Source organism: Siniperca chuatsi, linkage group LG19 (assembly GCF_020085105.1).
Source record: "Siniperca chuatsi isolate FFG_IHB_CAS linkage group LG19, ASM2008510v1, whole genome shotgun sequence".
Taxonomy (NCBI): domain Eukaryota; kingdom Metazoa; phylum Chordata; class Actinopteri; order Centrarchiformes; family Sinipercidae; genus Siniperca; species Siniperca chuatsi.
In genome coordinates this window covers 4,349,427-4,372,244 of record NC_058060.1, presented here as the reverse complement: position 1 = coordinate 4,372,244, position 22,818 = coordinate 4,349,427, and the positions used below count along the sequence as shown (strand labels likewise).

The 22,818-nt window shown below is 39.0% G+C and overlaps 1 protein-coding gene and 1 long non-coding RNA gene across 2 annotated transcripts in view; both read right to left on the bottom strand.

Moving 5' to 3' along the window:
* The window catches only part of LOC122866864 (2-lysophosphatidate phosphatase PLPPR4), a 94,157-nt gene that overhangs the window by 60,423 nt on the left and 10,916 nt on the right, over positions 1–22,818 (bottom strand). The gene's annotated exons all lie outside the window — the stretch shown is intronic.
* LOC122866866 lies at positions 1,530–9,105 on the bottom strand. Its single transcript, XR_006375819.1, has 4 exons — positions 6,424–9,105; positions 5,815–6,005; positions 5,332–5,489; positions 1,530–2,434 (listed from the first exon to the last, which is right to left on the bottom strand). It is a non-coding gene; the product is annotated as an uncharacterized LOC122866866 (long non-coding RNA).

Below are 22,818 nucleotides of genomic sequence, written 5' to 3'. Positions count from 1 at the left end.
TTGTTCACATCCATGTTTGCTAGCTTGCACCTTTCCTCTTCTCTGTCTTTGTGGGTGTTTTTTGCACGCAAGATCAGTTGAATAGTGTCTAACCAGTGTCATGTATGTATTGTGTCTCCTGTGTGCTCGTGCTCAGACAAGCAACGGACAAATCAGGGACCCACTCATAAAAAATGGCTACATAGCGCTACTACAGTGGTGGTCATAACACAGGGTAACTTGTACTGCTGATATCTGAGAACACAACAACATCACTAAAAAGAAAAAAAACAAAGGCTAATGGCAAAATTGTTATCCAAACTGTCCTTTGTAAACATCTAATATAGTTTACAGACCCTCTTCCTGCTTAAGCTTTGACCTACTGTACTTGTGCGCACAATGAATGATTATTATCAATATTTCAGTTGCGCCCACTTTCAGAAGTGGTTTAGATAATCTGGATAAACTGTTGGTTTGTTTCCAACCTGTCTGATCATCTGATTGCTCGTTTGTTGCCCCATCTGACTTTGTTGTAGCGATGTCACCATCTTCCGAGATCTCAGCAGTGACTTTGTTGAGTACAACCTTATCATAACTGATAGAAATGATTGACAAATTGAGAAAATTAAACAAACATAGAACTTGATTGATTCCCCTTTTTTCAGAACACCAGAACCTCCTCTTCCTTTGATTCCTGCAGCCATTTTGTATTTACTCAAGCTGAAGTTCTCCTCCTCACTCTGAACACTGCTGTCTTGAGGGATAAGCTGCTTTGTGAAAAGTTACTTTTAGGTTCTAAGATTTAATCAAATATCTTTTGTTAGAACCAGGAAGCTTTGTGAATATGGCCTTGAATGTATTTCTAAAGAATGGAACTCTGCAGAACTCTACATCTGTATACATTATCACTGATCCAACCAACAATCTTCAATTATTTGTTCCCTGAAGAAGAACTTTTTAACAAAATGCTTAACATCATTTTAGAATTAGAACAAATTTTCACACATTTCAGTTCCCAAATACATTGAGCCCAAAAGGTATCAGTGATGCATTTCTTTCGAAACATTTGTGCAATTTAGTCATTCTGAATTGTTAATTTCGAATACTAATAATTTGTTAAGTTCTTTAATTAGTAATTTATTCCTTTTAATTAATATCAATGAATTATATGAATTAATAATTTATTAAAATCAACAGAACAGAAACAATCTGTTGTCCAGTAAAATATATTTAAGAAATGTCATAGATATTGTGTTAAAAGTTAGAGATAGATTTAAGCTCATGTTGATATGGTTACTGGTGATTCGCTTTGTGTATTACTATTGCAGTGCCTGTTCATGACGTGCCTGTTCGGAATGGGCCGATTGCTTGGCTTCCAGTATTGCTGCATTAATGCACAGGAAAATTAATACTGTTGATTTGAGGTGTGAATGAGTATATACACGAACAACACGAAATTAATTTACTAATTTATTAATTACTATTATACACAGATGTCAAGTACTGTAATAGTGAATCGTTTCCCATTTCATGTATAAAGAGGGCTGCATTTAAAAATACAATACATAACAGAGAGCTTTTGAAAAAATGCATCCGAAAATAAAGTGGATCGATCATATTGGGCTCTCAGATCGTTTATTTTCTGTGCCTTCAGTTCGATCATTTGAGTGGGTATATTTGCTCAAAAGATTTGTGCTTAAATGAGACATACTGATTTTGAACTGCCCTGGGAAGTAGCCCAAAAGCTGTGTTTTCACTGTCTACTTTTCTCTTAGAGCACACAGCAGAAAATTTTCTGCAGTTAAGATCATATATACACTGAACAGATACTGCATTAGTGGTTAGGCCTGCATGCTGCAGCAGCAAGACTAATAACAAACATGTCCCATATAAATAATAATAAACTATTAATGTATTGCAGTTAAGACAATAAAGCACATTCAATACAAACGTAAACTAAGAGTTAACCCCACCACCAAAACACAAGATTTGAAGTTTTTAAAATATGTATGTGGATGTACCAAATGTAAATGGTCAAAAGAAAAAAATACCAATTGACCCATTTAAAACTAGAAAGCACTCAACAACTAAAGCTGATCAATCCTCAATATTTTATTAATAGAAAATGTTTTAATTAGCATCTGGCTCTACATCAAAATACATACAGACCATTTTTCAACAAAGTAAAATAAGCAGTAAATAAGTAAACAGTGAAAATGTTCAAAATGCTCTCTTGCTGTTGATGTTGAGAAAACTTTTAAAAACAAAGCAACAAAAAAACTATTCACTCAATTCTTTGAACAGCCGATATAATGGAATATGTCTATATCTTTTAGCAGTATCCGGAAAGGGGGGTTAGATGCAATAGAGGGCAAGACAGCACTTCTCTCTCGTAGAGCCTTTGGTGACCTGGAGTATCCCTCCGTCAGAGACTCCATGAGGGCCGATGCATATGCTGGGGAAAGGACATTTTTTAGTAGAGACAACATATAGGAAATTGTAAAACCAATTTTTTCTTATTGTGTAGAGTGTTGAGGCAATGCTGCCAGTGTGACTAAGAAGTGCCATTAGCCATTGACGGGACAGAATATTCAAATACAATAAATACTTAGTTCCAGTTTATCAGGTACACCAAGCTAAAACTAATGCAGTCCAATACAACAGCCCTGCAATAAATTAAATCTTCATGAGGGTTATGGTTTTTTTTGTGATTTGTATAATGCCTTGTTCGTGTGTTTTTACTCTCTTTCTTGAAAATGGCTGTTGAGCTGAAACAGCAAATAAAAAAAGATTCATAAGTTGAAGAATGTCACGCATTTTTCAAAGCATAACTTTACAGAATTACCTGTGGTTTACTTTTTAATTAAATTTTGGTGTGTTGCATCTCCTTTATAAAATAAAAACGCAAGCAATTCTTGGCACAATCTGCCACCACAATATTTTATGACTGATTTTGGGCCTCACCACTTATGGAGAACAAAGAACAGAAGCCCTTGGGAAAAAAGCCTGAACTCATAGAAACGGCGCAAAATCTCCACCAGCCATTAATTCAAATCTAAATGTGAAATTTCAATTGATGCCAAACCCTGGATTCCTACGGGACAAGCCGCCACAGGAGCGCAGGAAATCGTGGCGCTCTGGCCACAGATCATTCACTGTCTTTCCACTGTAACTCTGGTTACTACAGGATGCGCTCAACATTAAACTTTTATTTTCCTAGGAAGGTCTTAACTCGTTGGACGAGCAATAGACTGTTTTGTTTTTGCTAAAACACTTTTTGGATCCTGATTGCTATACTCCACATAACAATCTTTACTTGCAGAAGGAATATAGGGATTTACCATTTGTCTTCATGGAGAGAAGAATAACCGCTGAGCCCCACTCTCTCCCCACTAAAAGTCGAAAGCTGCTTCCCTCCACTGCTGCCTGAATTGTGTTTTGCATTATTGTGGAAAGCAACAGACTGCTGTGTCCTACAGCAGCTGTGTGTTTTCGTGCTTAGCACATTTCTTTTTTGAAACCAAGCCATCAAGTCCAAGGAATTGTCTGTAGACCTTCGAGACAGGACTGTATCGAGGCACAGATCTGGGGAAGGGTACAGAAAATCTCTGCAGCATTGAAGGTCCCAATGAGCACAGTGGCCTCCATCATCCGTAAATGGAGGAAGTTTGGAACCACCAGGACTCTTTCTAGAGCTGGCCGCCCAGCCAAACTGAGCGATCAGGGGAGAAGGGCCTTAGTCAGGGAGGTGACCAAGAACCCGATGGTCACTCTGACAGAGCTCCAGCGTTTCTCTGTGGAGAGAGGAGAACCTTCCAGCAGAACAACCATCTCTGCAGCACTCCACCAAACAGGCCCGTATGGTGGAGTGGCCAGACGGAAGCCACTTGGAGTTTGCCAAAAGGCACCTGAAGGACTTTCAGACCATGAGGAACAAAATTCTCTCGTCTGATGAAACAAAGATTGAACTCTTTGGCCTGAATGGGAACCGTCATGTCTGGAGGAAACCAGGCACCGCTCATCACCTGGACAATACCATCCCTACAGTGAAGTATGGTGGTGGCAGCATCATGCTGTGGGGATGTTTTTCAGTGGCAGGAACTGGGAGACTAGTCAGGATCGAGGGAAAGATGAATGCAGCAATGTACAGAGACATCCTTGATGAAAACCTACTCAAGAGCGCTCTGGACCTCAGACTGAAGGTTCATCTTCCAACAGGACAACGATCCTAAGCACACAGCCAAGATAACAAAGGAGTGGCTACGGGACAATTGAATGTCCTTGAGAGGCACAGCCAGATCCCAGACTTGAACCCGAATGAACATCTCTGGAGAGATCTGAAAATGGCTGTGCACCGACGCTCCACAACCAGATGGAGCTTGAGAGGACCTGCAAAGAAGAATGGGAGAAACTGCCCAAAAATAGGTATGCCAAGCTTGTAGCATCATACTCAAAAAGATATTTAGGCTGTAATTGGTGCCAAAGGTGTTTCAACAAAGTATTGAGCAAAGGCTGTGAATAAATTTTTCGTTTTTTATTTTTAATCATTTTGCAAAGATTTCAAACAAACTTTCACGTTGTTATTATGGGGTATAATGGCATTATGCCTGCCATTTTGGATCTGTGCGTGATGACCACGTCCACCATCTTCCTCGCACCCCCCTCTCTATTGTCACACACACACACACACACACACACACACACACACACACACACACACACACACACACACACACACACACAGACCAATCGGAAAGGTCGGCGGTTCAATCCTGGCTTCCCCCAGCCCACATGTCGAAGTGTCCTTGGGAAGACACTAAACCCCAAATTGTTCCCGAGGGCTGTGCCTTCAGTGTGAATGAGTTAGTTGAACTGATGAGCAGTTGGCACCTGCCATCAGTGTATGAATGTGTGTGAATGGGCTTTGAGTAGTCAGAAAGACTAGAAATGTGCTATACAAGTACAGTCCATTAACCATTTACCATTTGGATGTGATGGTCAGTGCTCGAATTCACCCTCCACTGTCCACTATTATTAATGTAAGGTACTACTTTAAATATCAGCATTTCTAAGTTTACAGCCACCTTTTGAGACTGTTTTTCACATTTGGTTATTGGTTCTTGATCCCAGGGTAGTGCCCTGTAATTATAAATCCATATTAATGATTTTGATAATATTAATAATTATATTAATATTCATAAATATATTTGATATTGTGCTGATAACCAAACCTGAATGGCAACACTGGAGTGTACTGCAACCAAAATAAACCAAGCACCAACCAGCACCAATGAAGATTGGACCACTAATAATTTTCAGCCACATACTGTATGTACTGTAGGTATGTTGTACCTGGTTCCAGCATGGATGTTGTGAACATGGTTCACATCACATCTGGATCTGCATTAGAGTGGAAACTACAGCCCAGTACAGGTGGTGAATAATGGCTGGCCTCCACAACTTCAGGTCCTCCCTCTCCTTTGCAGCAGTATCCAAAGTTTTATGTAGACCTGTTTTAGAACAGAAACAAAATCTTAAAAAAGAAAACGTAATTGTAACAACAGCCAACCTAAACGAAACTACCAAAAGCCCTGCCATAAAATCTACCTGTACAGAGCTTACAATGTTCAGTTTTTGTTGATATTTAAGTCTGAGATGTGTTAATTCAATTATATGTTAATTATTGAGGTCATAGTGTTGAGTTGTACCGGACTGCATCATACTGAGGTGTTTCTAATATTTTGCCCTCCTACATTATGTATATGCAGTGAATTTGTTTGCTACAGAACATGCACAGCTAATGCTAGATAGCCTATAAGAGTAAAGTTACATTACCTGATAGAAAGTTTGAAGTCACACTGTGAGCCACAGTGAAGCACAGATGGTGGTTGAGGAGCTAATGGAGAGAAGGCCTCTTGCTCTGGGTCGATAACTTTAAGGTACTGACCGAAATAACCCAGTACCAAGTAGTATCGAAACATCTCCAGTCAAACGATACCTGCATTCGATCCTTTTTGTACCCACATCTAGGGGAAAAAAAATACTATTTGTATGGGTTTGCTCACAGCCAATCACTGCAAGTGTTCTTCGATTTAATGCGACATGATTGGAGCTACTTCTGCAGCTAGAAACTACGTACAGTCGGTGGTGGTGGTGGTGGTGAAGTCAAGCACTGCAACACTGGGTGTAAGTCACCAAGGTGTAACTAGACTTCAGGGTTCTAATGTTAGAAAACTGAGGTCGCCGATCATGCCTTCTCATGTGGTAGGTTTTACAAAGTTGGATGCTAATGCTAGCTACCATTAGCCATTATGCCTTATCAGCTGGTGGGTTTTACAAAACAGTTACGCTGCCTTACAACACTTCCCACACGTTGCTTCTCATCATTGAAGTCATTATGCTGAATAATCTGGAAGTTAGTGAGCATTAGAAAATATGACTTACGGTGCACAGTTCATGTTTTCCGTCGGTGGCCGTAATGTTACCAGCCGCCTGCTGACGGTGGACCTGATGAAGCAGCTGTGTGTACTGGAGTAACCGCAGCAGCTGTCAGTCTCACACGGTCCTGGCTTCGTTGTCCTGAACTCCATCATATCACCAGGAACATAATCCTCCTATCTAAAATGAACACGGCCACGGTTATCGTTACAGATGCAGCAGTTAAGTTCTGTAGCTTCACCTGCAACACCCACCGGGCACCAAAGCTTGCTAGCTAGCAAGCGTTTTCTGTTAGGAAACGGTGTTGAGCAATCTGCACAAACACAATTATTCGTCATGATGTAAAATGGTGAAGTGTAATGTAAAACTACCCAAAAAAGACAACTGCTCAGACTCACTACCACCTACTACCGCACATTGAGCTAAGGCAGAGTCAAGGCTACCAACTGGTAAGCGGTGTGTGCAGCTCTCTAAACAATCAGAGAGCTTGTTACACTAGCACCGCCAAGACAGTCTGACAGACCGTTTGGATTTCTATAATGCAAATAACTTAAAACTACAAGCATTTCAGCCCACAACTTTAAATAAATGTGTTTTTGATGTTTTCCGAAGCCACTTTACGCACAGATTTACACACTAGCATAAAACTTGGAAAGCAATGATCATAAGATGGAGAGAGGAAGAACAAGAAAAAGATATACTGTTGAAGGCTTTGGCAGTGTTACAGGAACTAAGCGAGGGGGAGTCTGATGGTGGAGAAGTTTCAGACTCTAGTAATGTGGATTGGAGTGAGGAGGAGAGTTCAGACTCCCGAGCCTTAACCCCCATGCCAAAAAAAGAAAAGTTGTGCCAGCTGCCCCATGTGTTGGCGTGTCCACTCCAGGTAGACATGGTTATTAATTTTGTTCATTTGTTTTTATTACTTTATTAGTTTTTTCTGGTTAATTTTTAATTAATTTTATGAATTATTTCATGTGGGATAAAGCATAGATGCAGCCACTTCAATATGAACCAGCTAGCCTATATTTTGTAAATACAAACTAGATGATGTAACTAGTATAGGCTATAAACAGATGATGAATAGGGAATTATAATATAGCCTTATAAATCTCAACAGTTCGACTACCAGATGCTCAAGTGCTGCCGGCTGCTGTCCAGTCCAGTGCTCAAACCACACTGGTCTCTGTGAATGCTCGTATCTCATCTCCAGGTAGAACAAACCACTTATGGCTATTTTTGTTATATATCAAAATCAAACACCAACAGGCAATAAACAAGGCTGTGTTCTAAAAATTTTTCATAAAAAGTTCATAAAAAATAACAATGTAATAAATCTCAACAGTGCGATAACCGGAAGCTAGTGACATGAGAGTGTGCACACCATCTCCAGATGCAGGTAAGTCTGTTGTCTACCAAAGTAGGTTACACAAACATGTATAGACCCATCTCTGAAAACGAAAATATTTATTTGAAGTAAATATCTAAAGCCTGATTAGCATGTATACATTCTAGCCTGTGTTGCTGGGTAGCCGTTCTGCTGTCTTGAGGAACTATATTACTTGATGGAAGAATGATTTGTTATCAATAAATCAGCCCATTTTATGTTCCTATGTGTTTATTCTTTGAAATATTACTAGGTAGTCTATAGTAACCGTTTTATAAAAGCAATGCCACTTTGGGCTGTGATTTTAGGGATTTTAGAACAGATACATATTAATCTCCATATGCAATTTTTTTATGTTTTGCAGTCCTGAGCCCGTGTGAGCAGGGGAAAGATGGAACCATCTAGGAAGCCATCCAGCCTGGAGGACACTCGGGGACACAGCAGTCACACAACGGAATTCGGGGGCCCCACAGCGCAAGTGCAATATTGAAGATGCTCTGAGCACTTTCTTGTGTTTGCTGGACAGGCAAATGCTGCAGCATATATAGGACAGCAGCATGGCAGAGGAGCATTGTGTTGAAGAGGGCAGTTCGTGGGATCTTTCCATTGCTGAGCTAAAGGCCTTCATTGCCGTGATGTTTGTAAGAGGAGTTTATTTATTGGTCTGAGGAATGGGGGCTGGCCTTCTTCAATGTGAAGATGCCAAGGAACCACTACAGGGATATTATGCTCTACCTGCCCTTTGACAAGAAGGACAACAGGCATCCGTCAGATGTGTGTAATGGATTTGTCGCCAACAGCATTGCCTACTACAGGCCTGGGGTGAACATGACTGTAGACGAGCAGCAGTTCCCCACCAAAGCACAGTGCTGCTATACAAAATATATGGCAAGCAAGCCACAAATTTGGCATAAAATTCTGGTTAGCTACAGAGAGACCAAGTACCTGAATGGCTTCCCATACCTGGGCAAAGAAAAAATGTGCCCGACACATCAGCGTTTGGGAGTGTGGTCATGAAGCTGGTGAAGCCACATGTGGGAAAGGGAAGAAATGTAACCACTGACAACTTTTTCACATCCCTCACCCTCTCCAAGAAACTGCTGATGAAGAACACCAGCCTGGTTGGCACTGTCAACAAGGCCAGACATGAGCTTCTTCCTTCAGTCCAGCAGCAGAGAGGAGAAATGTTCTCCACCAAAGTGCTCAAGCATTGAGCGAGCCACTCTTACAGTGTACCAGGGCAAACCGAGAAAGAATGTCACGCTCCTCAGCACAATGCATCAGACTGTATCCATCGGGAGTGACCAGAAGAGAAAGCCAGAGACCAGACGTTTCGACTCCCATCCGGAAGTCATTCTCAATTGTGGATGACTTCCGGAAGGGAGCCGAAACGTCTTGATTCTGAAAACAGTGTCCAGATGACTACGACTGAAACCTTTTCTACGATGGAACACTCCTGGACGAATGAGGGACTACACCGTCCTATTATTATTATTACAAACGTATTCATCGTGCGCTATAATTTCCATTATTATAGGTCGGGGTTGACTTGCTGGACCAGACGACTCGTCTCTATTCAGTAAAAAGTGCAACTTGAAGATGGCCGGTCACTGGGTTTTGCAATTTCCTGGACATGGCTGCAATAAATCCTGAGAGTCTTCATCCTGCAATTGGCGAAGGAACTGCGAGCAGATCACATGTGCGCCAAGGCCAGTCTGACGGTACCTATGGAGCCAAAGCAGCCACAACCAGCAAAAAGGAGGCAGTGTCCGGTCGACAGCCACTGCAAACAAAACAAGACCTTGATCTCCTGTAAGTGGTGCAAGCAACCTGTGTGTGGGAAGTGCACTGTAAGGGTAGAGAGCTTTTGCCAGACAATTTGATTTTGACATATTTAGCGCTATGCTAGTGCAGTGTGCTTGCCTGCTTTTCTCTGTCAGTGGCTGCCTGAGGAACAACTGGACATTGAGCACCCCCCCACACATGCTAACATGTGAATAAGGGAAGTACTGGCACTTTTTTGTTTTTATTTTTTAAGCACTGCTTGTGAACATGAACAATAAAATAACATATGACGGTCTGGCACTGTTGCTGTGCTTGTAGGAGATGCTAGAATGCTGGTGGTCCTAGTGTTAAATGCCTAATTAAAATCTGTATTCTCAATTCAATTTGTGAATCCAGTTATTTATTTCTTTTTAAACTGCATTTTCAAATAGATTTTTAAAGTCCATGATTTATTTATGAATTCATTAATGTATTTTTAAATGATGTACTTATAGACTGTTTTATGTTGTTTTTGTAAATCCCTTTTTAATTTGAACGATTGATGGATTAATTTTTAATTTGTAAATTATTTTTCTAATTCCTATCTGTATTGCTCATTAAAATATCAAACAATAATTACTCTGTAATTTAGTCTATTTATTTATAGATTAATAAATTCATTTGAAAACATGTATTAATGCTTATTGTTATTGTACAATTAGTTATTAATTCATTAAATGCTTTTTTACTATTTCTGTGACACTTGTGGTCCTCCATAGACAAAGTCACATAGTTATACTAAAGAATCTATAGCACAGGACAACCCATTTATGTCATGGTTAGTCACCATGCTGTGTGATCCCTGCAGTATTCTGTGCAGTTTTCCCTCTCCCTGTGTGTGTCCTCCGTTTGTCTGTAGTGTGTGTCTGTGTGTGTGTATGTGTGCTCCAGCTCCCCGGGCTTCCACCGGCTGCTGATCACCGGCGCACCTGTCATCAATCATCATCAGTCTCCACAGCATAAAGACCAGGCTCTTCCTCATCTCCAGTGACAGATCGTCTCCGTATACCTACATCCCTCTCGCCGGTGATCACAGCTACGTCACCTCATGGATCTCTGCCCACCTGTTCGCCCATCCTGTTCCTGCTCTGCCAGCAAATCAGCAGTCTCCTTGCTCAGCCAGCTAACTAGCTGATTCCCTGCTCTGCTAGATAACCAGCTGTCTCCCTGCTCTGCCAGCTAACCAGCGGTCCCCCGGCTCTGCCAGCTAGCCAGTGGACTCCCAGCTCTGCTAGATAACGAGCAGTCCCCCGGCTCTGCCAGCTAGCCAGTGGACTCCCGGCTCTGCCAGTTAACCAGTGGTCTCCAGGCTCTGCCAGCTAGCCAGCGGTCTCCCAGCTCCACCTGTGAAAACCCCCGTGCCACTCGGAGCCAACTCACGGCACTCTGCGGAGCCGTTGCCGGCCTCACATCGCCGGCCTCCGTTCTTGGTTCCGTGCAGTTCCATCGAGGATTGAGTTCACAGCTTTCCCAAGAGCTGTAGTGGACAGCTCTGATTCCCCCCTCGAGAAAAGACTATTTTTGCACTAACAACTGTGTGAATAAATACTGACTTATCCCCTCACTCCTTGTGTTCTGCATTTGTGGGTTCTGACTCGTACATTACGACAATTTACCTATAGCTAAGAAACAAATAGTTTAGAGTGCAGAGAAGGTGGGAAGATTGATAAAGTTGAATCTATACAATGATAAGGGGTTTAAATAATTCACCTAAAACAGTTCCAAAATTTCCCTCAGTCATTCACCTTGGTGATGGTACCTCCAATTAAGGTGTGCAGTTGCTTTTAGGAATCAAGCTCATCCATATATCAGACTGGTCTAATGCTCTAATGAAAACTTGAAAAATCCATTTACATAAATATCAGCCCTCTGTATTATTAGAATGCTGTATTTTGTTTTTGGTTTCTCAATTGTTATTAGAATATGGGTCACTGTGTTTGCTTTTTGTTTGTGTACAGTTCTGCAACTAACGATTCTTTTACTTATTGATTAATCTGCCAATTATTTTCTTGATTACTTGTTTGGTCTATAAAATGTAAAAAAAATAAGGAAAAATTCTGTTGCAATTTTGCAGAGCCCAAGATGATGCTATCAAATTGCTTGTTTTCTATGACCAACAGTCCAAAACCTAGTACATCATATAAAACAGAGAAAAGCAGCAAATGCTCACATTGGAGAAGCTAGAAGTATGAAATGTTTTAAAGTAGTTGCCAGTTATTTTTCTGTCGACTGACTAATCCATTAATCGACTTGTTGTCTCAGGTCTATTTGTGTATGTTATGAAATTAAAATGAAAAACAAACATAAAAAAATGCTACAAAGAGACGCAAATGCTGAAAGTGAATACACTGAATGGCAATTGGCTATTGATGAAATCTGCTGACCATAAATAGAGTCAAAAATGGGGTTTGAAATAATAAAAAATCTTGGACAAGTAACTGCATGAAACAACACGCATGCAGGAAGCATCCTGCTTGTGTGTTCCATATTGAAACCAGCTCATGCAGCCCCCTACTGAGCCCCATGCTGTCTCCCTCCTTTCTCCCCCCTCCCCCACTCTCAGGACTGTTTTCTTGGCTTAGTGTCAGCCTCCCTCACTTCTTGTCCAGCATCTCAGCTTGTGGAAATTAGAAATATAGGTCAGTGGTGTCAGCGCTCGCACTGCTCATGCTCTGCAGATGAAGCTGCTCCAGGAGGAATATTGTACTCTCCATACTTCAAAGTAGATTTCTGCAGGAAACGGAATTTTACATCCTGTTATTTTGATAGTGTAGCAGGATTTGTTCCGGCCAATAGCAGCTATCTGATACGGTTCAGTGTCTCGACACTTATGATTTCTTTCATTTGTTGGTGCGTTAAATAAGTCATTTAATGGTGAAACTAACCAGTGCACAGAAAGCAAGTCATTCACCATCTCATCAAGATGTATGCATGTGCTGTTCAGATCACACTAGACGACATTAAACTACTGTATCAGTAAATATTCCCTACAGATAATAGGGTATCAAGCATAATATGGATAAATTCTGCATGTTGCAGGACTATTTCTTGTCCTAATAGTGGCAGGGCCAACATATTGTAATGTCAGTCGGTTTGTTGGTCACTCTGTCCAAGACTTTGGTACAGAGAAAGATATCGATAGCTACTGGCCAGATTGTGGTGGATTTGATATGGATATTCATGGTCCCTGAAGGAAGATTAATCATGATTTTGAAGACCTCTTGACCTTCGGCCAGGGACTCACTAAAAGTTTCTGCTGGCAAAAAGTCACCTTTAGGTCAGAATTTCTCCAGACCCCATTTGCTCCATGACAAGACATCTGTTAAACTAAAGGTGTATATGCATGGTCCCCAGATGATCCCTGTTTTTGCTGACCTCCTAATCAGTCCTTTAGTGTGGGGCTTTTGAAAGTTCAAGGTTCAATTTATTCATCCATAAAAACATGGAAATTACAGTGCTCCCATCCTAATGTACCAACGCTGATTACCAAAACACAGGAAATAAATATCTATAAAATAAAAACATGGTAAAAACAACACAAACTACAAATAAATCTAGACCGGACCACGTGTCCATGTGTGATATATGGGTTTTTTGGGGTTAATCCTATGTTTTAAAATCTGACAGATAAAGAAAGATCCTTCATCCCCACGATCCTGTTAATACAACCAAGGGATAGTTACCTTGGTATAATTAGTATAAAAAAACCTGACAGTTCACAAATTTATATTGTCTCCACTCCAAATTATGTAGGGATATATTTTCTGTGGTGTAGCATTGCTCATGTAATAGAACTTGCCCACATACTTATTAGTATGCATGTATGTACAGTATGTGACGTGTTGCAGACTGCGAGACTACACTGTGTGTGTTTGTGTGTGTGTGTGTGTTTGTGTGCTCGTGCCCATTGTCATTTTCTACTGTATGCTTGAATTCACTCTGGGCCAGTCACCCATAAGCATTATGTCATTACTATTACTACTAACAACAACTCATCACAATCAGTCACTGACAAGCTAGCAGCAAGAGAATTCTGAAATTTGTGTTCATGTCCCTGCAGTCCAGCACTGAACCTACAGTATGTGCTCAGACTGTACCATGACTGCTTCACAGATGAACTTCCATTGGGAAGTGTTTTCACTTTTGTTAGTTCTCAACATTCTTGGATAGGGGATGCTTCTCTTGATCATGACAGGTATCTTTGCAGCCCGGTAGCCAACACTGCACGGGCCTGTACTGGAATCATTGGTCTGAGTTTTTGTTATGTTTGGACAACTTGTAGCTTTCTTTGTATTATGTATTTTTATGGCACTGTTGCAGGCTTCTTGTAAAATTCATATGTGGACCTTTTAATTTAAAAAAAGTGTGAGTTCCCCTGCCCATGCCACCAAAGCTAATATTACTAATTGTGCACAATATATATCGAATTCTTAAGGACACATTGCAGTGAAATTGGCTGAGCACATTCATGCTCCCCAGTGGATAAACCCATGAATTTTAATGACTCTGTGACCTTTCCTTTACCTTCAGGATAAATGCTACATTTTTAGCTCTCTAAAAGACTTTCAGAAAAGCCAAATAATTTGTATGTTTGTTGCACCCAACACTTTTGATTTTGTCAGGTTTAAAAATCATGCCTCTAGGAGTCATTATTGTGATATTTGACTTTTGTTTTGGCATTGTGTTATTACATAGTGCAGTTAGATTTGATTTTCTGCTTTGTGCACTTAATTCTTTGGGTGTTTAAATGTCAGTAAGTCGGCCTTATGTCATACAACACTCCTCTGAAAGTTTTCCTGACAATAATCCCTCCACTGGCTCCCATGTGTTCCTGGCAGGCCCTTAGTGATTACAGAGATGAGAGAACAGGGAGGAGACAGTGCAGTTTGAATAATAGATGTGTAAAAATGGAAAGCAAGCTCCAGTGGGCTTTTGCTGGCAGTTATTTTTGGCGGGTGCTGGCCCAACAGCACTGACAGTCATGGAGCTTTCTCAGTGAGTTGAGGTGTCCGACTGGTAATGATTCAAGTCTCTCAGTAGAAAATCAAATGTGTTATGAAGCGAACGTTTTGGATAAAATAATGGGAAAATGGAAGGAAGGCTGCCTGTACTGTTTTTTTTAAATATATTTAAAAGAATAATTTCATTATAATCTTGCATTATTTAAAACTGCTCTGCAAACTGCAACTTGCAAAGCTGAAAATCTGATTCTATTAAGAAATGTATCAATATCTAGAAATCCTGATATCAACTGATAGGAATGAGAGAAGAGTTCTAATGTTTGAGTCCAGCTTTCTTCAACTGAGTTCTCACTCCTGTTTAGGAGGCAGTTTGGATTCACTCTTACTTTTGAATTAGTCAGTTGAAGCGCTTAGGCCTGGAGCAGTGAAGGAGTCTCCCCTGTTCTCCCATTTGTGTCTGCTTCATATGCAGTGTTGTGTTACAATGTGATATCTTTTAAAAAAACCTATATTTTAATCTAATTAATACATATAACAGGCATAGTTTCTCATGTAGAACATTAGTGAACAGATAATGTTCCTGCTGCTGTGAGCAGCTGTGATCAGAGACCTGCTTCAAGCAGCTGCCCTCTGTAACATTACTTCCACAGGTGTCAGGCCATGCACATGAAGGCAGAGGCATTGCTCATCTTCATTACAAGCTTAAGGTTTTGCATGAATTGCAAAACACTTCTGACCTTCATCTAACCGCTTCACCTGTGTGATAATCAATATTTTCCTTCTTTTTGCTCACAGGCCAAAACTGATCTCCTGATCATCATAGCTCTGACTTTTTCTTTTAATCCAGTAAAAAGTGAATTGTTATCAGTCCTCATTGTTTACTGAGCTGCTGTTGTTTTTTCAGAGATGTAATAATGATCCTTTATTCCATCTCTTAAACAGCTTCCACCTATGCAATGTTTCAAACTGTCTTCCTGACAAAAAGTGCTGAAAAATCTAAATCTATTTTCAGGATGAAGTTAACCAAGTGATGAGTCAAGCCTTCTGTCGGCAGCATTGACAACACTTCCTGTGATTATTTCACAATAAAAGCATATCACTGCTTTCACATAAAACAATCACATTTAAAATGAAATACATGCAAGAGGTGTTATGTTAGTATCAACAGTCATAATATCTAGAATCATAATCAATGATATCAGTCATTTCTGTTTTAGTGAGACTACCATTTGGAAACCGCCAAAGGAAGGCAAACAGTATTAACTTCTGTAAAAGGCCCAGCCAAAATAACTTTGGCCCATCCAAAATTGAAATCCTGGCACTATGCCTGCGTGGTGTCACACCAGAATGAATTTAGTGGAAGCTATGTAAATATATACAGGCATTAGTGTTTCACACTTAAACTACTGTAAATCTAGTGATACTGGCTTATCCATGACTAGTTGACTACTAAAACACTAGTCAGCACTGTAGCCAGGCTTCAACTGCTCTTGGAAAATATGATTTTAGCCAACATCACCAGATTACTAGACTTTACTTGTAGAGTAACTGGTGAAATCCCCAGGGTTGAACTGTTCTGCATGGTTTTTATTTACTTAAGCAAAATTACATATTATCAGCAAAATATACTAAAAGTACTTGTTAGGCAGAATGGCCGCTGTTAGTGTTATATTATATTATTGGACCATTATTATTGATGCATTAACATATAAACAGTACTTTAAAAGTGGAGCTAATTTTAATTGCTTTATATACTTTTGAGTTGTTGAATATATCACAATGCATCATATTTTCTAAATCTTAATCTGAAAAATAACTAGTAACTATAGCTGTCCGATAAATGTAGTGGAGTAAAAAATATAATATATTCCTCTGAAATGTAGTGGAGTAGAAGTATAAAGTAACATAAAATGAAATATGTAAAGTACAAGTACCTAAAATTTGTACTTAAGTACAGTCCTTGAGTAAATGTATTAGTTTGAATCCACCACTGGCCATGTCAAATACAAATTGGAAAGGGGCTTCCAATGAAATCCAGAGATAAACAATATAAAGACAACAAAAAAAAAAAAAACAGTTGGTAGGGCCTTGCTTGCAAAAAAATGGAAATATTTTATTGGAGCTTCTGATGCACACAAAACAACAACACACAGAGCAAAAGATGAACATAAGTAGCTGTTGTACAGCATTCAGAGAGACATGTTTCAAGCTCAGTGCTCTGCCTCAGGCAGAAATGCTGCATATCTGTCTTCATTTGTTGTAAATGAGGTGCTGCTGACTATTAGTTGACTATTTGACTTACATGACTGGTTTTATTAACTGAATGACTGTTTGACTGAGAGCCTTATGAACTGATTTTACTGACAGTGATAAATGAATCTCCAAAAGGCTCATAGAACAAACAGTGCAGTCAGAATGGAGGAATAGCACAGATAAATCACAGAGTAGAATGTCTTAGTATTCCTTACGCTCTCTTTCTCTGAAAAGCCTCGGCTCCTCTGGGAGAGTTCAGCTCAGCTCCATTGCCCTACATCTGCTAACGCTCACTGCCAGCCTCCTCTGTGCCTCATTCTCTTCGTCTCACCTTTATTTCCTCTGTTTCTGTCACACACAAAGACTCTATATGTGTCCAACTCAGTCTCACGGCAGTTCATGAAATAGTCACGAAATTAAATCTATAGATTTGTGTACATAGACATGAAATAAAAAAAAATTTGTGGCACGACTTTCAAACTAAGGAAGAATGTAGTATAAAGAATGACAAACCAATAGTCATTGTTGATTGTTTTAACCCTCATCCTACCAACATACTGTAAGAATTAACTACTGTAAGAAACAACCATCATAGTAAAATGTTATTTTAAACTTATTTATTCTCAAAACATTACTAATTATGTAATTAATGTCATCTGAAAAAAACATACATCTTGGAGCTCTGAGAAACAGAGCAAACCTCCTCAAATCCTTCTTCTTGCATATCCCTCCTTCTTGCCCTCTCCTTCTGTAGCCTCACACCATGTCCTGATAATGCTCTAACTACATGTCAATCATATGCACACTATTTGAAAGTCTTATCTTGTATAATAGAACATAAACATTTAATTTGATAGTCATAAAACATTTTATTATGAAATTATGTATTGTATTTCTGACATTGAAGATCATCTTACCTTAGGAAGAGCAGCATTTATGATCGTCAACAGAGCACATGAGGAAGTCTGTTGCTGCATCTATGTCTGTCTCCTTCAACATAACTGACAGGGTGCCACTACTCCCCCGATAGTTTGTGATACTTTAAATTAGGACCCACGACAAACATGAACTCAATAAATAGTTCCATCTAACTGCATAGGCAGAATTGGGTGCTTTTGACAGTACATTGGTATTTTTAAGAAGCACTAATTAGAACAGAAACAGAAAACAATGATATGAAGTCAAAGAGTGATAGAATAAAGCACCTGTGAGATATGACAAAAAGTATACCTCTGCGAGTCTGCGGGTATCCCAGTCGGTAGGTTGAGGGGAAGTAGCCTATTTTTTCTAACCCAAACCATGATCTTTTCCTAAAGCTAACCAAGTAGTTTTAGTGTCTAAACCTAACCGAATGCGACCATCACCTGAATTGTTTCTCAGCAAGCTTTATCTTGAAAGTCTAACCGGACGTTGCATATTTTTTATTTCTAACTTGGCTGGGAAAGAAATGCGGTGCAGGCACAAAAGATACTTCCAATTGAAATATATTAGTTTGAAAGTCATGCTGAGTGTCACGAAAAAAATTTAATATTTGTGTCCATGTACACAAATCTTATAGATTAAATTTCGCGACTATTTCATGAACTGCCGTGAGACTGTGTTGGTGTGTCTCACATTATACTGTTATATCTCACCATCAGCCTCCTTTCTTTCATGCAGACTGGCTCTCTGGCAATGTCCTTCCTCTTTTCCCTCTGTTTGTATGTCTGCCCGGGGGTCATCTAATATGGGTTTTTGAAGCCTGATATGATACAGATAATTTTGAATCAAAGCTGCAAATAAAAAGCATCACAAAAGCTGGACTGTACCTTGCAGGATCAGTTTTCATCTCAAGATTTGATTCTGGTGAGCGTTTAATAAATACAACCAGTTCAGACACATACAGGACCAATAGGTCCAATCACCACACTATGAAAGGAGTTTATGTGATGACATAACTTGTCGTGTCTTTGTCTTCTGTTTATCTGTCTCTAAATACACTTATTATCTTAAAATATAACTGTTTTGCACTTTTTTTTTTCTGTACAATTGGGGCTATTGAAAATGCAGAAACATTTGATTTGAATAGTAATAGCAATTAAGACTGAATTGATATCTTCATTTCAGCTTTGCCTAGAAAAATCCAAGTACAAAATGTATTCTAACTAATCAGTGAATTCTGGTTCTGACGTTCGTGGTGAAACTGACAGCAAATACGGGCTTAGAACAGCATCAGAACCAATAAATAAAACAGGTGAACAATTACGAAGTGCAACAACAAACCTTTATTAAAATCTTAACTTTTACTATCAGTCATTCAATTATGGGTCAATACTTGGGATGTCAATTGTTTACAGAAACGTCATAACCAATAAATAACACGAGCAAATATTTACAACAGTAAATATGATTGTGTCCCACTTCAGGAGAGCGGGATACAACCAAACTTGATGTTGCTTGGATCACCAAAACAACACACAAGGAGTGACCTTTTGCTCATTCGTAAGGAACAGGACTTTTGACATGCTGATTAACAGCGAGATACATCAATGGATTCACAAATAATCAATAAAGTTAAATGTTTATCTCCTGCATTCTATTGTGGTTTCAGTTTTTAGTTTGTGTTAAAGGGCAAGAGATATTCTGTATCCTTACTGACATGTTTCTGATTAACTTCAGTGAGTCTTTCCTAATGACAGCAGTGTAATTACCTACTGGATGGAGCTGGGACACTGAGGATACCTTTGGTTGTGGTCACATCATGTCATGGTATTAAGCAATTAATGCTGGAATTATCATTATTTTGTTAAAAGGCAAGATGTGCCACATCTTTCACACTGATCCTGGAAAACCCTGGAGAATACCAGTTATTGGTTATTCTTGTTATACTACTTGTATTTAAGACTGGAAGAGCCATTGCAAGAACCACTCGTGAACAGATTTGTTCTTAAACAGCACATAGTGAGTTAGGAACAGTCTGCCTTTCTCCATTGGGGGAAAAACACTTGTATGACTTAATTATAATGCCTTAATCTGAATGAATGAGTTTAAATGCATTACCAAAATCAACAATAAAATCATCAAAAATTTTTATTGATTTGACAACTTTTTTTGATTGACATTTTGGCACAACTTATACATTTTGCTGATGATTAAATCTTATGAACAGGTGAGATTCATCAATTCACAATAAATTTGTGCAGTTAAGAAAGTTTACTGAATCCACTTGGAACACATGTAAGTACAAAACTGACTGAGGTTTAGGATAAAAATCTGAAAAATGTTCAGCATGACATTTACTACAAATGCTTTGCACTCATTCCTTCTACTTTAAGAATAATTTGAATTAATATGCCACTAGACCAATAACTCCATCTGATTTTATTGAACTCACTTTATTTTATTTTATAGACACAACAAAATGAGAGGGCGCCAGGAGATGGCCTTGAAATACGGAAGAACCTGGAAAAACGGGAGTGTTGGCAGGTATGAACATATCAACGTATACAAATCACACCAGAACTCACAGAACCAAAAATAAATTCCTTTTCTATAGGCACTTTGCAGCCTGTGCATACAACTGATTATCAATTATACAACCACCTTCCTCAGTGAAGCCTTACTAAAATTAACCAGAAGAGAGGACAAAATTCAGAAAATTAAACAAAAATGACTGACAATAAATAAAAAGAGCTATGACACCATGGCAGATACTATAACCATTAAGCTACATAAATTAAATAACCTGCCACTAGAATTAACATCAGAATAAAACATCATCAAGGCAGAGTAAGTAAGTAAAGTAAATTACAGATTTGTAAAAATACTCAAAAAAGTACAAATACACACAAAAAAACGACACAGTAACGACAGTAAATGTAATTTGTTGCCTCCACCAGTGATGTATCTTTTCTCTCACAAACTATCTTTATTTGAATACAGACACACAAAGAAACCAGAGAACACATAAACTTTTCGTTTTAGCCATTACGGAATTAACGCTAATAAGCTACAGCTGATCTGCCACTGCTGATGTCTGTCATTTTAACCAGCGACAGGTTGGAGCGTTTGGATCTAAAAATGAGAAAATGTTTTCCATTACTCTTTGCTAATAAAAAAAGAGTGCGGAGAAATAAAAGATTTAATAAGAGATTTGTTAACATCGGAGCCTCTGGTACATTCCTGACTGGGAACCGGATCCAAAGTGGCTTTTGGAACCCATCCTTACAAATGACTTCTTCAGTGGTAGTTGCACATTTAATAGTTTTTGTGATGCTGGTGATGCTGCAGCAGACATTAGCTGACATCACATTACAATTTTTGGACTGTCTACAATCTGGCTTACTTTCCATAACAGTATGTAACAGGCCTGAGGCTGAAACTTTATTTTACGTTCCATCACACTGCCAAATTACAAACATAATCAAAAGTCATCTGAGGTGAAAATTTACTAAAAATTTACTGGCCAGAGTTTGGATAACATGTCATTCACCGAAAGCCAAGATCACAATGGCCTGATCCAAAAGACATTGAGCTTCAGGAGTGACAATGCGGTCAGATCCAACAATTTTGCTATTTTTTCCTGTGAAGTGTCATAATGGAAGGCAACAGATTCTGTGTCTAGTACACCTTACAAGGCACAAGACTTAAAGACTAGCATGTAACTTTTGCCTTGCCTTTCCTCAATTGGTTTGACAATGTTTACAACGTGATATGTGACAGACACCATAGTTGTTGAAAATACTGATCCAAGGAAGTCTGTCTCTAGCCCCTTCTGGCCTGATCACCTTCACACATCATGCAAAATGCATGCTATGGTTTATTAAGGTTCAACATGTAGTCTGACGTGTCGCTCTGCCAAGTCACATCAGGATCATGATCAGCTAATCTGACAGATAGACCATCTTGTGTGTCAGAAAAGAAGTTATAATACAATCAACACAAGAGCTCAGTGAGTAAACAGTCCTTAGGTAACAGAACCCAGCGTTAACCTTTTCTGAAGGTGCACCATACTCTTTATCCTTTGGTTAATGGCCATGTCCCTCCCTACAATTACACATGTGATTTAATCATTTGTTTTTCCCCAGTTTTAGATAACAGATGTTCAGCCCTCCTCATGCTTCCATTTGTTCCACTTTGGAGGAAAATCAGCCTGAGGCTTCACAGTGGAGCCTCACTGGCCTTCACAGTCCAAACTAAAATAGAACAGCCAGCTTGTTACAGGGAACACAAAGATCATATCTGCAGCTGCTCCTCAAAGCCACATATGGAATTTCAATCTAACAAAACCGTATCATAATTGATTACCAGTAATGGGATTACAGTAATTATATTACAGTCTCTTACATTAGCTAACTTTGCTTTAGATTACATACAATCCAGCTGATTTATATCACATTACATTCCTGAATGTGACAGTTTCCGCTTTGCTAGTCATGCATGGCCATTATGGATACAAGGATAATAATAATAATATAATAATAATAATAATAATAATAATAATGAAGCACCGTATATACCTGCTCTATATGAAAATTACAATAAGATAACTTCTGTTATGAATTGGCACTATATAAATAAAATTGAATTGAATTGAAAAGCAGTATTAATTAATTTTTTGGCCACTTGGGGCCAGTACAACAAGCTGTAAACACAAGTGAAATATTATCACTTTTTCACCTAATGAAGTTGATATGGTGAACATGTTGGCAAACGCCAAGCAGAGACAGCGCAATATTACCTTTCATTCTGAGTGAATTCTAATGGTCACTTGATGAATGTGTCCATGAAGTCCAATATTCATAACCCTACAACATTGCACTTTTGTGAACCAAATCTGCACTGAAAAAAAAAACTAATATATAACTAAGTTATATATTAGTCTCTAAACTACCAGCTGAGACATCATTATGACATCATCAGGGTTATTTTCTCAGACTTGACAAAGCTCCTCCAGAGCCACAGAAGACATATAACTGTTTTCACAGGCTGAGTAGTACT